At 49.8% G+C, this 13,893-nt stretch overlaps 2 long non-coding RNA genes across 2 annotated transcripts; one reads left to right on the top strand and one right to left on the bottom strand.

The window, feature by feature from the left end:
• The first annotated feature begins 218 nt into the window (after positions 1–218).
• Positions 219–8,638, top strand: LOC143270334 (uncharacterized). The gene is made up of 2 exons (XR_013047475.1): positions 219–1,229; positions 7,340–8,638. It is a non-coding gene; the product is annotated as an uncharacterized LOC143270334 (long non-coding RNA).
• Positions 2,409–4,543, bottom strand: LOC143270335 (uncharacterized). The gene is made up of 3 exons (XR_013047476.1): positions 4,435–4,543; positions 4,013–4,174; positions 2,409–2,546 (listed from the first exon to the last, which is right to left on the bottom strand). It is a non-coding gene; the product is annotated as an uncharacterized LOC143270335 (long non-coding RNA).
• Positions 8,639–13,893: the final 5,255 nt, after the last annotated feature.

Below are 13,893 nucleotides of genomic sequence, written 5' to 3'. Positions count from 1 at the left end.
AAGAAAGAAAAGGCAGGGCTGGAGAACTCGGAGATTGTGTGTGCTCAGCATGCTCAAAGTTCTGAGTTCAATCCCCAGCACCCCCAACATAGTGTAAAAATATCCCATCATTCATTCTTTTTTCTTTCATTTTTCATCCCCCTCATCCTCCATCCCTTTGTTTCTCTGTTCCCCATGAAGGACACACACTGTTGTTGGGCCTCTACGACCAGGCAGCGTGGTAAGTGTGGCGATGCTGGGCTGGTCACCTCACCCTCTGACCCTGGGGCCTCCTAGGAGCAACCTTGTAAGAGACTAAAGGGAGGTTTAACTGGAGGGTATGGGGTCAGAGGGCGTGGGGTCAGAGGTCTAGGTCATCCCACCAGGACAAAGTGAGCGTACTTCTGCTTTCCTTCAGTTTTGAGATATTCACTGGGGGAATGCCTGCTCCAGACTTGAAGATCCTCATGGATGTCCTACACCCCGGCCATCTCCCATGCTGTATCTCCAATGAAGGGGAGGCAGCACCCCCACCCCACCCCACTCCCCACCCCCACCCTGCTGTGATCAAGCCAGAAAGGGCCGCTCAGCCATGGTAAGGAGTCCAAGGCCTGTCTGTTGGCAGAACTCCCTGAGTGTGCTGAGAACCTCAGACATGCATGAGTTAAATCCAGAGGGACCCGGCTTTGAGTCTTGATTTGTCTTGGGCAAGCCTGCTCCCCTTTCTGGGCCTCAGTTTCTCCAAAAGTACAATTGCCAGATAAACACACACTAGAGGGGCTTCAGGTCATGACTAACCAGTGTACCCTGATCCTGAGGTGCGACTTCTGGATCTCCTCTTTCTCCTCCTTTGAAACAGGGTCTTGCTGTGTTAACTGGAGCTAGAACTCAGTATGTAGCTAATACTGGCCTCACACAGGGGAATCCTCCTGCCTCCGCCTCCCAAGTTCTGGGGCTACAGGCATGTGCCTCACACACAGCTTTTACCTGGGCCTCTTTTACCGGCCGATGCGACTTCACGGCCCCCACAGTTCCCGATTCAGCTGCGTGGTTACATGGCGGTCACCTGTGGCTCGTTAGCATCCTGTAAGGCTCTGTTGCACCTGGAACTCTTGAGCGATATTTGATCACATCCATTTTAGCTCCAGTGGGGCCTCACACAAGTCTTCTTTCTTGCCTGAGGAACCGCAGCGGAGAGGTGTGAAGCTGGGATTCGAACCCAGCTCGGTGGACACGGGGCCAGAGCCCAGGTACTTCCTATCATGATGTTCCCTCCCTAGTGTAGCCTCAATGCCTGCTGCATAGTAAGCACCCAAACGTGCCAAAGCTGGGTATGGCAGTGTATGGGTTCGAGGCCAGCCTGGGCTATAAAATAAGTCTAAAATAAATAAATAAATAAATAAATAAATAAATAAATAAAACAGGGCTGGGGAGAGGGATCAGTGGTTGTACTTGGCCACACAAGCCTAATGACCTGAGATCAGACCCCCTAGAACAGGAATGGAGGGAGGGAGGGAGGGAGGGAGGGAGGGAGGGAGGGAGGGAGGGAGGGAGGAAGAAGGCAGGCGGGCAGATGTGGTATCACACATCTGTAATCACAGCACTTGTATGGCAAGAAAGTAGTTCTTGCTCATAGACCAGATGACATGAAGTCTACCTTTCAGCAGCTGAAACAAGAGAGGCCCCGCCCCAAACAAGACGCAAAGTCCAGAATCAACTCCTGAGAGATGTCCTCTGCCTCCACACACACGCTGTGGCATGTATACACACATACACACACACACACACACCTGCATATGTGAACCAGATTGACTTTATAAGGAAGTCAGCAACATATAATACTTAATGACAGGCCAGTGACAGTGGTCCAGAGGACTCACGTGGGAAGCCTGGCAAGGAAGCAGGGCGGAGAGACAGTGGACTTGCACCTTTGGGTGTCTTGGCATGGAAGGAGGCAGGAATGGGGAGGTGGGCACGGGCATGGAGGGGACTCTCCATCAGCCCAGAGGCCAGGCGCTGCCCTCACTTAGCTAGCTGGCAGGCACCACAGCGTGTTTACCAGCCCTTGGTTTTCTTGGCATCTCAGGATGACCTGCTCCGGCCTCTCTCCATTGGGCTGAGCTGATGACCCTCCCTGAAGACAGAGGAGGAAAATCAACCCACAGGCTGCCTCTAAGAGCACAGCTTTGTGGCAAGCAAACTCGAAATAAGTATTCAGGGGAGAAGATGATACTGGACGCACTGTTCCCTGAAAACAGTGAATAGCGCTGGGGGCAAGATTCACGACGGCTTCCTTTCTTTTTTTCTAATATTTTATTTATTTATTTATTATGTATGCAGTGTTCTGCCTGCAGGCTAGAAGAGGGCACCAGATCTCATTACAGATGGTTGTGAGCCACCATGTGGTTGCTGGGACTTGAACTCAGGACCTCTGGAAGAGCAGCCAGTGCTCTTAACCGCTGAGCCATTTCTCCGGCCCCTCACGATGGCTTTCATCTGCATTTCTCTGGGTCTGCGGTTTCGGTTCCGCTGTGGGCACTGGAGTCTGGGTAATGTTGCTGTTGCTGCTGAGAAATAGAACACTGATTGGTCCCGGGCCTCGGCTGCATCGCCATGTGAGGTACAGGAGCTTAGGACAGCAGCAGCCGGGGAACTTTTCCAAAGCCTGATGCCAGGCCAGGAGCAGCAGCACATACCTACAATGCTGGCTGGCCCAGCTCTGGAGGCTGAGGCAGGAGGATTGTGATTTTGAGGTCAGCTTGGACTACACAGGGAATTACAGGCTGTCCTGGGTTGCACACTGAGACCCTGTCAGAAAGAGGGGGATGGGGAGGCGGGGTTAGAGACCCCAGCCTCCAAAAGAAGTGTCAATTTAGCCAGGTGATTAAAGGCGCACGCCTTTAATCCCAGCACTCGGGAGGCAGAGGCAGGCGGATCTCTGTGAGTTCGAGGCCAGCCTGGACTACAGAGTGAGTTCCAGGAAAGGCTCAAAGCTACATAGGGAAACATGTCTCAAAACAAAACAAAACAAAGAAGTATCAATTTATGCATATTACTGATATGGGTGGAACCTGCACATTGGCTTTCTGTTTGGTTTTTTCTTGTGGTCGTGGGAACTGAGCTGGGGCCTTGAAGGTAGCTTCCTTCCCAGGCTGATGGGTTTATTTTGAAATCTGAGGTCTTGGTGTCGCCTAGTCTGTTCTCAAGCGATCCTCCTCCTTGTCTCAACTTCACAAGTAACTGGGACCCAGGTGCTACTACACCCAGCTTGTTCTTATTTATTTATTTACATTGGGGCAGGATGTGAGGCAGGGTCTCACTATGTAGCCCTGGCTGTCCTGGAACTCACTGTGTAGACCAGGCTGGCCTCGAACTCATAGAAATTTGCCTGTCTCTGCCTCCTAAGCAATGGGATTAAAAGTGTGCAACACCATGCCTGGCTTAGTTTTATCTTAAATAATGTTTAAGGGCTGGAGAGATGGCTCAGCAGTTAAGCGCATACTACTTTTGTAGAGGACTGGAGTTTGGTTCCTAGCACCATCAAGTGACTGACAATGTCACTCCAGTTCCAGGGGAATCCAGTGCCCTCTTCTGGCCTCCAAAGTCACTGCAGTCATGTGTGCAAACACACAGAGACACATGCAAATACACATAATTTTAAAAAAATATGTTTAAGCCGGGCGGTGGTGGCACTCAGGAGGCAGAGCCAGGTGGATCTCTGTGAGTTTGAGGTCAGCCTGGTCTACAGATTGAGTTCCAGGATAGGCACCAAAACTACACAGAGAAACCCTGTCTGGGGACAAAAAAAAAATGTCTAAACAGCCAGGAACTGGTGGCACACACCTTTAATCTCAGCACTCAGGAGGCAGAGGCAGGCAGATCTCTGTGGGTTCGAGGAAAGCCTGGTCTACAGAGTGAGTTCCCAGGACAGCCAGGGCCACACAGAGAAACCCTGTCTCGAAAAACCAAAAATAAACAACCTTTTCATTTTAGAATAGCTTCAAATTTACAGGAAAATTTGAAGAAACAATACCTCGTTTCCATGCCCTGCAGCCTCTCTCCCCATTATTGGCACTTCAGTTCTGGGCATCAGGAGAGACTTTCCTCCGGAGGCCGCTGTCCTGCTATCATGGAACTTCACTTTTAGCGATTGTCCCCAGTGACCCCTTGATCTCTCTCCAAATGCCTGCAGAAACTGGCAGGAAGGAAGGACGGTTCTCACCCCAACACACATGGGCCAGCTGCACGTCACAGCCCTGGCACACACATCCCTCCCCACGTAGGGGGCATCCCGCCCTTGGTGGCCTTCTTCCAACACGTGGCCAAAACGCCCCAGCATCAGGTAAGCCATCAAAACTTATTCTGACAGGCCTGCCTCGTGCGGACAAGAGGCTACATGTGGAATTCCATTCTGGAACCTTCCGTTCATTCAGCGCCCCCTCAGGCAGCCCCTACCTGCTTCCGTCTGCTGGAACACACTCGTGGGATGGAATGGCAGGAGCAGATTTTGCTGCCCGGATTATCTTCAGAGGCCAGCTTGTTTCGGGGAGAGGAGGCGCTACGGACTCCCAAGAGTCCCTTAGCGCTGAGCTGTAGTTCGCCGCGCATCAACTGTAGATAAAACGGTTCTCCACACCAGCTACGGCACACCTCCACCCCCGTGAATGACGGGGATAGATATGGGCTTTAGGCACAGTTCCCTTCAGTGGCCCGTGGGGACATCTGCTTGGGGAGATGGTGACACTGGGTGTCATCCCATGGCAGGAGACCCACAGTACTGCTGTAGCTGTCATGTGACCAGCAGGGACCCACCCAGCACAGCCTTTCTCAGAGCAGAATGAGAATTCAGTTCCTGACGATGATATCAAATACAGTAAACTCACCCACAAACCTGACCACATAGCGTAGGTCCTTTTTTTAAAAAAGATTTTATTTTATTTAGTCCATGTCTGTATGTGTATGGTATATGTATGTGTGTGGCGTATATACATATGCTGTATGCATCTGTGTGATCTATGCATGTATATGGTATATGTATCTCTGTGTGTATATGCACAAGTGTGGTATGTGTATGCGTGATATATTCATGTGATAAATACATGTTTGTGTGGTATATGTAGGTGTGCTGTATGCATCCGTATGTGTAATATTTGCATCTGTGTATGTATGAAATATGTGTGTGATATATGTACGGTACTATGTGCATCTGTGTAGGTGTGATATATGCATGTGTGTACACTTGTTTCTACAGGTCCTCTCTCCCATGCGTGTGTATATGGAGGACAGAAACACATATGTATGTGTCTTTCACTGTCCAGTTTATGTTGTCTGAGATAAGATCTCTCACTGAACCTGGAGCTCACCATTTTGAAAAGACTGTCGGGCAAGAGAACCCCAGGACCCACCTGTTGGGGTTACAGATGTGTGACACCATACCCAGGTTTTATGTAGGCCCTGGGGATCTGAATGTGGGTTCTTATGCTTGTCTAATAAGCATTCTACCTACTGACTCACTTCTACCCAGCTGATGATGATGATGACGATTTGAGATAAGGTCTCACTCTAGCTCAGAATGGCCTGGAACTCACTGTATAGCTCACTGGGGTCTTAAACTCATGGCAATCCTCCTGTCTCAGCCTTCTGGGATGGCGAGTCTAAGTCACACCTGGTTTTGAGACCCTTTTTTTTTTTATATAAGATTAAAAAATACAAAGCTGGGCGGTGGTGGCGCACACCTTTAATCCCAGCACTCGAGAGGCAGAGGCAGGGGGATCTCTGTGAGTTCGAGGCCAGCCTGGTCTACAGAGTGAGTTCCAGGACAGCCAGGGCTACACAGAGAAACCCTGTTTTAGAAAACCAAAAACATACATTTCCTGCTTAAGTCATTCTTCAGTCACCAGGAAGCATTCTCATGGACAGAGTTTTGTAGAACAGCATTACTCAAGGTGTGATTATTTTATTTTTAATGACGGGGGGCCGGGGAGGGGGTAGTCAAATGCTTCTATGTAAGCTCCACCTTTCAACCATTCCGAAGGCTGCAGCTTCATGGCCTCAAGCGCATTCACAAAATCCTTGACTGACACCATTCCACCGTCAGGGGAGCCGCGCACGCGCGCGAGAGAGAGCTTATTTGTTATAGTCTTGGTGTCGTGGTGACTTCCCCATGCCAGGATCAGGATTCAGTCACCCTGAGATGGGTTCCAGCTATCTGCCTTCCCCAGCTTCTCAAGGGTGGCCTCCTCCCAAAGGGTCATGGAGACCCAACCGCATTGGCTCCTCCCACCGACCCGGGTCAGGTACTGCCTGGACCGCACAGATATGCACAATCGCAGCCTTGTGAATGCTTGCTTGTTCCACACCACCACTTAGAAATCCTTGGAGAAACCTGGTGCTACCCTCGCTGCAGTGAGGACACTGACTTCCAGGTCACTGTGTTTCTGTCCCTGTCTCTCTCTTTCCCACCCTCTGGTTCAGCATGCACATCCAGAATGGCGTTTGCATTGCCCTGGAGTCACCCCACCCCCACTTTCCTCTGGGGTCTTGTTTGTGTGTGTGGTTTCTCAAGACGGGGTTTCTCCGTGTAGTTTTAGTGCCTGTCCTGGGTTGTGATCTGTAGACCAGGCTGGCCTCGAACTCACAGAGATCCTCCTGGCTCTGCCTCCTGAGTGCTGGGATCAAAGGCATGCGCCACCACCACCCAGTAGGTCTTTTTTTTTTTTTTTTTTAATTGTCACCTGGGCTAGCCTTGAACTTGTGACTATCCTCTGTCTCCGATTCCTAAGTGCTGGGATCACAGATGTGCGCCACCATGCCTGGCTTCTGGGGTCTCTAAGGAGAGCTTGCTTCAGTTTCCTCCCGAGTCTGGCTGCCATGTCTCCCTGCCCCTGCCTGGCCCGCTAAGTGGAGCTCATGCCCCACCACAGTGGAGCTGAGCGACAGAGTCTCTTGGTCAGAATAAACAGGACACAGGTCAGGAGAGGGTCACCGGGCATCTGCCATTGTTGACAAGTTCCTCTTCAAAGTGACAGAGGTTACAGGGCAGGCTCTTGGATCTTAGGCTGTCCACCAGAAGGACACCCCATAATTATGTGTATGACCCTGGGGGACACTGCCATGGTACACCAGACAAGTGACACACATACAGCACACAGACACACATGCAGGCAAACACTCATACACATAAAATAAAAATACAGAGATCATAATGTACACCTTTAATCCCAGCACTTGGGAGGCAGAGTCAGGTAGATCTGTGGGTTTGACATACACACACACACACACACACACACACACACACACACACACACACACACACACACCACTCTGCTGTTTAAATGACCAAAATGCTATTTTCCTCCAGGAGCTGAAAAAACTTGCAAATATTTGGCTGCCATGTGTCGCCTCGCTTCCCAGGATAGCAGCAAGCAGGCCTGTTGGCTGGCGTCACCTCGGCATTCCTCAGAGAGAGGTGGCAGACAGCCCTGTGGAACAGAAAGGCAGTTGGCACGCGGCCTCTCAACGCTAAGGGGAGTTGGCTCAACAAGGCTCGTTTGGTACACTTAATCCTGCTGAAAACCTGGCAACAGGAGGGGCGAGATCCCCGGGATCTTTTCCCCTACAGTAGCCAGTCTGGGAGGAAACAACTCAGGAAATCAGTGGACAGTAACTGTGCCGTTCATGGCAGCTTTTCCTGCCAGTGTGCCGATGGCCAGATCCGCGCGGACCCGTGAAACCTCACATCAGCCCTGCGTTGAGGCCACCACTGTGACTCCTCGTGTGACAGATGAGACGACCAAGGCTGAGGCAGAGAACTGTGATGGGTTGACTGTCGGCTCCAAACCCTCGAGACCTCTAAATGCTGCCCCGTTGCTAAGAGAGAGGTCTACGTTGCTTTCCTCATGGGGATGACGAGGCACCTCACAAACGCAGCCTGAGGAGGGGTGTCCTTTGCCCACAGTTTGGGTGCAGTGTATTAGAGCAGGGAATTTATGGCACCCACAGTCAGAGAGACGGATGCTATGCTCAGCTTGGCTTCTGTTTATTCAGCCTGGGACCCCAGTCCAGGCAATGTTGCTACCCACAGTCCAGGAAGGTCAGTTAACCCAGTCTAGAGACACCCTCCCCGACAGGCCCAGAGGTTCGTTTCCATGGTGATTCTAATCCCATCAAGTTGACATTAAGCATCACAAGTTCCCCCGGGGATCTTGAGGCAGGAGATTGATTATCTGGAGTATCCAGTTAGGCCAGCTGCTACAGTTTGGATATGGACTGTCCCTCCACAGGCCCATGTTGTCAGGCACAGTGATCCATGCCTATGCTCCCGGCACTCAGAAGGCTGAGGCAGGAGGATTGCACATTCCAGACCAACGGGGCCTAGAACTGATGGCTCATATCAAGATTGTGTCTCAAACCCAATTTGGGTCCACAGCCGAAGGCACTGTTCACAACTGACAAAACCTTTAAGGTGTGGCCCGTAGGGGGAGCCTAGGGCTGGTCTTCTGGTCACTGGGGGCAAGCCATAGAAAGGGATGTTGGGCCCCTGGACCCTTGCTCTCTTTCCCTTCCTAGCCATGCAGTCAGCCATTGGTTCTGCCTTGCAATTCCTGCCATGGGGTCTGAGTTTTATTTCCGCTACTGTGAAAAAAAAAAAAAATAACCCTGACAATAAAACAACTTAGGGGAGACAGAGCTTATTTTAGCTCACATTTCCTGGTCACAGCCCACCACAGCAGAGACGTCAAAGGTGGCCGGAACTAGAACAACTACTCACATGGCATCCACAGCCAAGAGCAGAAAGAGATGAATGCATGCTTACTTTTCAGCTGTCCTTCCCACTACAGTCCCGGACCCAGACCCAGGGAATGGTGCCACCCACGGTGGGCATGTCTTCCCAATTAATGTAATTAAGGTAATCCCCACAGACACTCCCACAGGCCAGCCTGAGCTAGACGATCTCTTGTTGAGACTCTTCCTGGTGGCTCTCGAGTGTGTCAAGTGTACAGTTAACACTAGGAGTTAGGGGGATGGCTGGTAAAGTGAGATCTCATAAGGACCCACAGGATGGAGGACGAAACCTGACTCCTGTAAGTTGTCCTCTGGCCTCCACACATGCATGGAAGCATGAACCAAACTCTCTACAGATAAATAAGTTTAATAAAAAAAAAAAATGATTGGGGTTGGGCACTCAGTGGTAGAGTGCTTGCCTAGCAAGTGCAAGGCCCTGGGTTCGGTCCTCAGCTCTGACAAAAACAAAACGAAACAAAACAAAAAAAGAGTAATTAATTTTTGTTGTTGTTGTTTTCAAGACAGGGTTTCTCTGTGTAGTTTTGGTGCCAGTCCTGGAACTTGCTCTGTAGACCAGGCTGGCCTCAAATTCAGAAATCAGACTGCCTCTGCCTCCCGAGTGCTGGGATTAAAGGTGTGCACCACCACTGCCTGGTCACATTAATTTATTTTTAAAAAAATTAAAATTGCACAGGGCGATGGTGGCACATGCCTTTAATACCAGCACTTGGGAGGCAGAGGCAGGCAGATCTATGTGAGTTCAAAGTCAGCCTGGTCTCATGAGTAAAGACATCCAAAACTGTGGGCTAAAAGAAACCTTTTATCTTCTTTTTAGATTTATTTATTTTTATTTTATGTGTATGGGTGTTTTGCCTGCATGTCTGTATTACACCATGCTCATGCCTGGTGCCCTTGGAAGCCAGAAGAGGGCATCAGATCCTTTAGAACTGGAGTTATAGATGTTGTGAGCTGATGTGGGTGCTGGGAACTGAGTCTGGATCCGCTGCAGGAGCAGCCAGTGCTCTTAACCACTGAGTTGTCTCTCCAGCTCAACTCTTTCTCTATAAAGGAATCATCTGAGGTATTCTGTTGAGGTGACAGAAATGTCACAAATGTCCTCGTAAGAGAGTATGAGGAGAGACTTCATGCACACATCGGAGGGGACAGGTGCAGATGTTGGCAGAGATTGTGTAGACACAAGCCATGGAACACTTGGCACCAGCAGGAGCTGGAAGGGGGTGGATGGGGTTCTTCTGAGCCTTCTGAAGGAGTGTGGGCTAGCACACCTTAGTTTTATCCCGGTGATACTGATCTTGGGTGTCTGGCTGTCAGAACTGGGAGCTGACATCAGTCATTAGTCATCAAGATATTGTCACAGCAACTGTAGGAAACACAGTGACTCCTCCAAGACCACACAGCTAGTTTGGAGAAAATATGTTGTGGGGTTTTGTATACAGCAAGTGTTCAGTACATGCCAGCTGTCATCATCACCATGACCATCATCACCATGACCATCATCACCATCATCATCACCGTCGTTACTGTAGCAATCCTGCCCTTGAGGCTGTTTCTCCGATGAAATGTCACAATGGTTATGGACTTAGATGCCACCAGGGTAGGGCAGGGTTTGATGATTCAATTTGGGAAGGTGCTGTTAACAGAGGGTGGAGTTGGCTCAGGAAAATGAAGAAACTTCAGGTGAACACCCTCTCTGAGTCAGTACGAGTCCCCCAAATTACCGCCACCAGTCCAGCTGGTCTCACTCAAAGTATGGGGTGGCCCAGCAGTCGAAAATGGTGAAGGGGCCTCCCTGGGGGGTTTGTTTGTTTGCTTTGTTTGCTTGATTTGGTTTTGGTTTTTCCAAACAGGGTTTCTCTGTGTAAGAGCCCCGACTGTCCTGGAACTCGCTCTGTAGACCAGGCTGGCCTCGAACTCACAGAGATCTGCCTGCCTCTGCCTCCCAAGTGCTAGGATTAAGGGAGTTTTAAAACTTGAATCCTGTGTCTCTTTGATGGAGTAAATGGAGCACACATTTGTTCAAGTTGTAAATGTCTGTTCTACTCTATATAGTAAGCTGGTGTGGTTACTGGGGGACTGATGGCCCTAGCTAAAGCCAGCTTGCCTAATGGTCAAGTGCTCTTCTCCCCCTCCCTCCACTTTCACTCAGCTCCCTCCCTCCTTCCCTCCCTCCCTCCTTTCTTTCGAGATAGGGTCTCACTATGTAGCTCTGACTGTCCTGGAACTCACTATGTAGACCAGGCTGGCCTTGAACTTGAGTGCTGGGATTAAAGGTGTGTGTCACATCACCTGCCCCCTTTCATTCTTGAACAAGGATCCATGGTGAAAGAGAGGGTACCTGTTGCTCAAAAGAGGGGTCTCGGAGACTAAATGGGTCTCTGCATGGGTGGAGGTAGCCAGCATGAAAACTGGGGTCCATGGGAAGGAAAGGGGTCTCCTCTTGGAACTGTAGGCATGAGAGGCATCTTGGTTTTGGGGCCATTGCAACCATTAGGAACTTGCTCAAACCAACAGACCAATGAAACCAATGAGAACACTGGGGAAGGGGCAAGAATAAGCCCCTTGGTCTTCTCCCGGGACTAGATCTACCAGAGCCAAAACCCTCGGCATCCATTCAGACAGACAGACATCCACAGAGGCTGCCGCTTCAGATGCCCATATACGTTCAAAACTCCTCTGAGAGGGCTCTGAGATGGCCACCAGCACATCCCGATCTTGGCTTCTGAATATGATACCCCACTGAAGGGAGCCAGGGCCCTCTGGAGAGATGACTGATTTCAGGACCAGGGAGGGAGGAGAGTGTAAGCCTGGGATATTTTGTGTAAGAAGGTAAGGAAGTACTTACCGCATGGTGGGGGCTTGTTGAACAGACACAGAGGCCGGTTTGAAGGGGCCGCACCTGGGACAGTCAGATCAGGGCAGCAGCAGATGGCCACGGCAGGTCTGCGCTGTGGCAATCGGCACCAAGCACGGGGTATTTGCTCCTTTTTAGAAAGTAAAGGAACCGCGTGATAGTGCAGAAAAGCGGAAGTGGCCTTGCCTTACTCAGATGATGAAATTAAGATCTGAGCCCATGACAGTGGCACACACTGCAATCTCAGCCCTCAGAATAAACTCACGCATAAACAGGCAGCTCTCGGTGGGTTTGAGGTTAGCCTGATCTACACATGAGACCCTGTAAAAAGATTTTTTAAAAAGCCAGGCAAGAGTGGCACATGCTTTTAATCCCAGCACTCGGGAGGCAGAGGCAGGTGGATCTCTGTGAGTTCGAGGCCAGCCTGATATACAGAGTGAGTTCCTGGACAGCCAGGGCTACACAGAGAAGCCCTGTCTAGAAAAACCAAACCAAACCAAACCCAACAACTTCAGTAGAGGACCACTGAAGTCACATGTGTCATTGTGTACCCGTAGGGTACAACGAGGGGACCCAGTGTGTGGCTGCTGCATTGTGAGATGCAGAACCTGTGATCCAAACAGAAGACCTCAAACCCTCTTCAAAGAAACCGCTTGCTCTCTTCAAAAATGTCAGGAAAGACTGAAGAATGTTCCAGACTGATGGACACCAATAGACAGGACAACCACACTGCACGAGACACATGATTCTGGACCGGGGCCCTAGACACAAAAGACAAATCGAGACTGCTGAGTGTTATTCATTCCCTGCTTGTGGGTGAACAATGGTTCTGTGGGATGCCTTTGTTTGGAGAGATGAGCATTAAAGTTTTTTTTTTTTTTTTTTTTTTTTTGGTTTTTCAAGACAGGGTTTCTCTGTGTAGCTTTGCACCTTTCCTGGAATTCACTTGGTAGTCCAGGCTGGCCTCGAACTCACAGAGATCCGCCTGCCTCTGCCTCCCGAGTGCTGGGATTAAAGGCGTGCGCCACCACCGCCCGGCCGCATTAAAGTATTTTAAGATCGTTTCAGTGACAAGTTATAAGATAAATCCAGTGACTGTACACATTTTTGAGAATTTAAGATTGTGGGTTTTTTTTTGTTTTTTGTTTTGTTTGTATTTTAACTGTCTAGCACTTGAGAGGCTGAGGCAAAATTCGCCTGGAGTTTGAAGCCAGCATGGGCTACAGAGTTGATGCTAGGCCAGCCTTAGCTATACAGTAATGCCTATCTCAAGTAAAATAAAAAATAAAAATAAGCCAGGCAGCGATGCTGCACGCCTTTAATCCCAGCACTCAGGAGGCAGAGACAGGCGGATCTCTGTGAGTTTGAGATCAACCTGGACAAAGTGAATTTCAGAACAGCCAAGATTTCTCTATTACAGAGAAACCCTGTCTCAAAACAAACAAACAAACAAACAAACAAACAAACAAACAAACAGAAGTAAATAAATAATAAAGGGAAAAGGAAGAGAAAATGAAGAAAGGAAGGAAGGTGGGGAGAAAGAAAAGGTAGAAAATATTTTTGTGTGGCTTATGAAGTTTTTAAGTAGCCAATATGTGTAAAGTGATTCTTTTGGAACCAAAAAAACCAGGTTTTAGACTTGTTTTGTGGGGTGTGAAAAATGAACACCCAAGGACAACAGCTGGTGAGATGAACAGCCTGATAGCGTCCGTCAGATGGATTGTGTGACCCTTAACTTTCCAATCTCGGCCCAACTGCTCAGCACACCACACACAGCCCATGGCACTGCCTTGCCAGCCTTCACCCTTGAGAGTTGTGGGACCACAAGAGTCAAGTGGAGAGCAAACACTTTCGAATGAGTTGGATGGATCAGTAGGTGGATGGACAGATGGACAGATGGATGGAAGGAGGGAAGGGTGGGTAGATGGGTACATGGGTGGATGGAGGAAGAGAGGGATGTTTGGCAGATGGGTGGCTGGAAGGAGGGAAGGATGAATGAACTTTCAAAACACCACAAACCCACACGCAGGACCTCTCTCAAGACGTCAAGTCATTATCTTAAAGATCAGCTTTCCTGTACCACACGTGGTTTTAGAATGGCTTGGCTGGGATGAGCGGGTTGAGAAACCGGGATGTCATCTGATGCCAGAGGCCCCACGCAGGCTGTTATCTCTCTGTGGAATTGATGGAGGCGTCTGGAAGGTGGGTGGGGTTCTGGCAGAGGTGGAGCTCTAGGGAGACTGCTGCAGCTTTAGTAA

Source organism: Peromyscus maniculatus, chromosome 23 (assembly GCF_049852395.1).
Source record: "Peromyscus maniculatus bairdii isolate BWxNUB_F1_BW_parent chromosome 23, HU_Pman_BW_mat_3.1, whole genome shotgun sequence".
Classification (NCBI taxonomy): Eukaryota; Metazoa; Chordata; class Mammalia; order Rodentia; family Cricetidae; genus Peromyscus; species Peromyscus maniculatus.
This window is presented reverse-complemented; position numbering and strand designations above follow the sequence as displayed.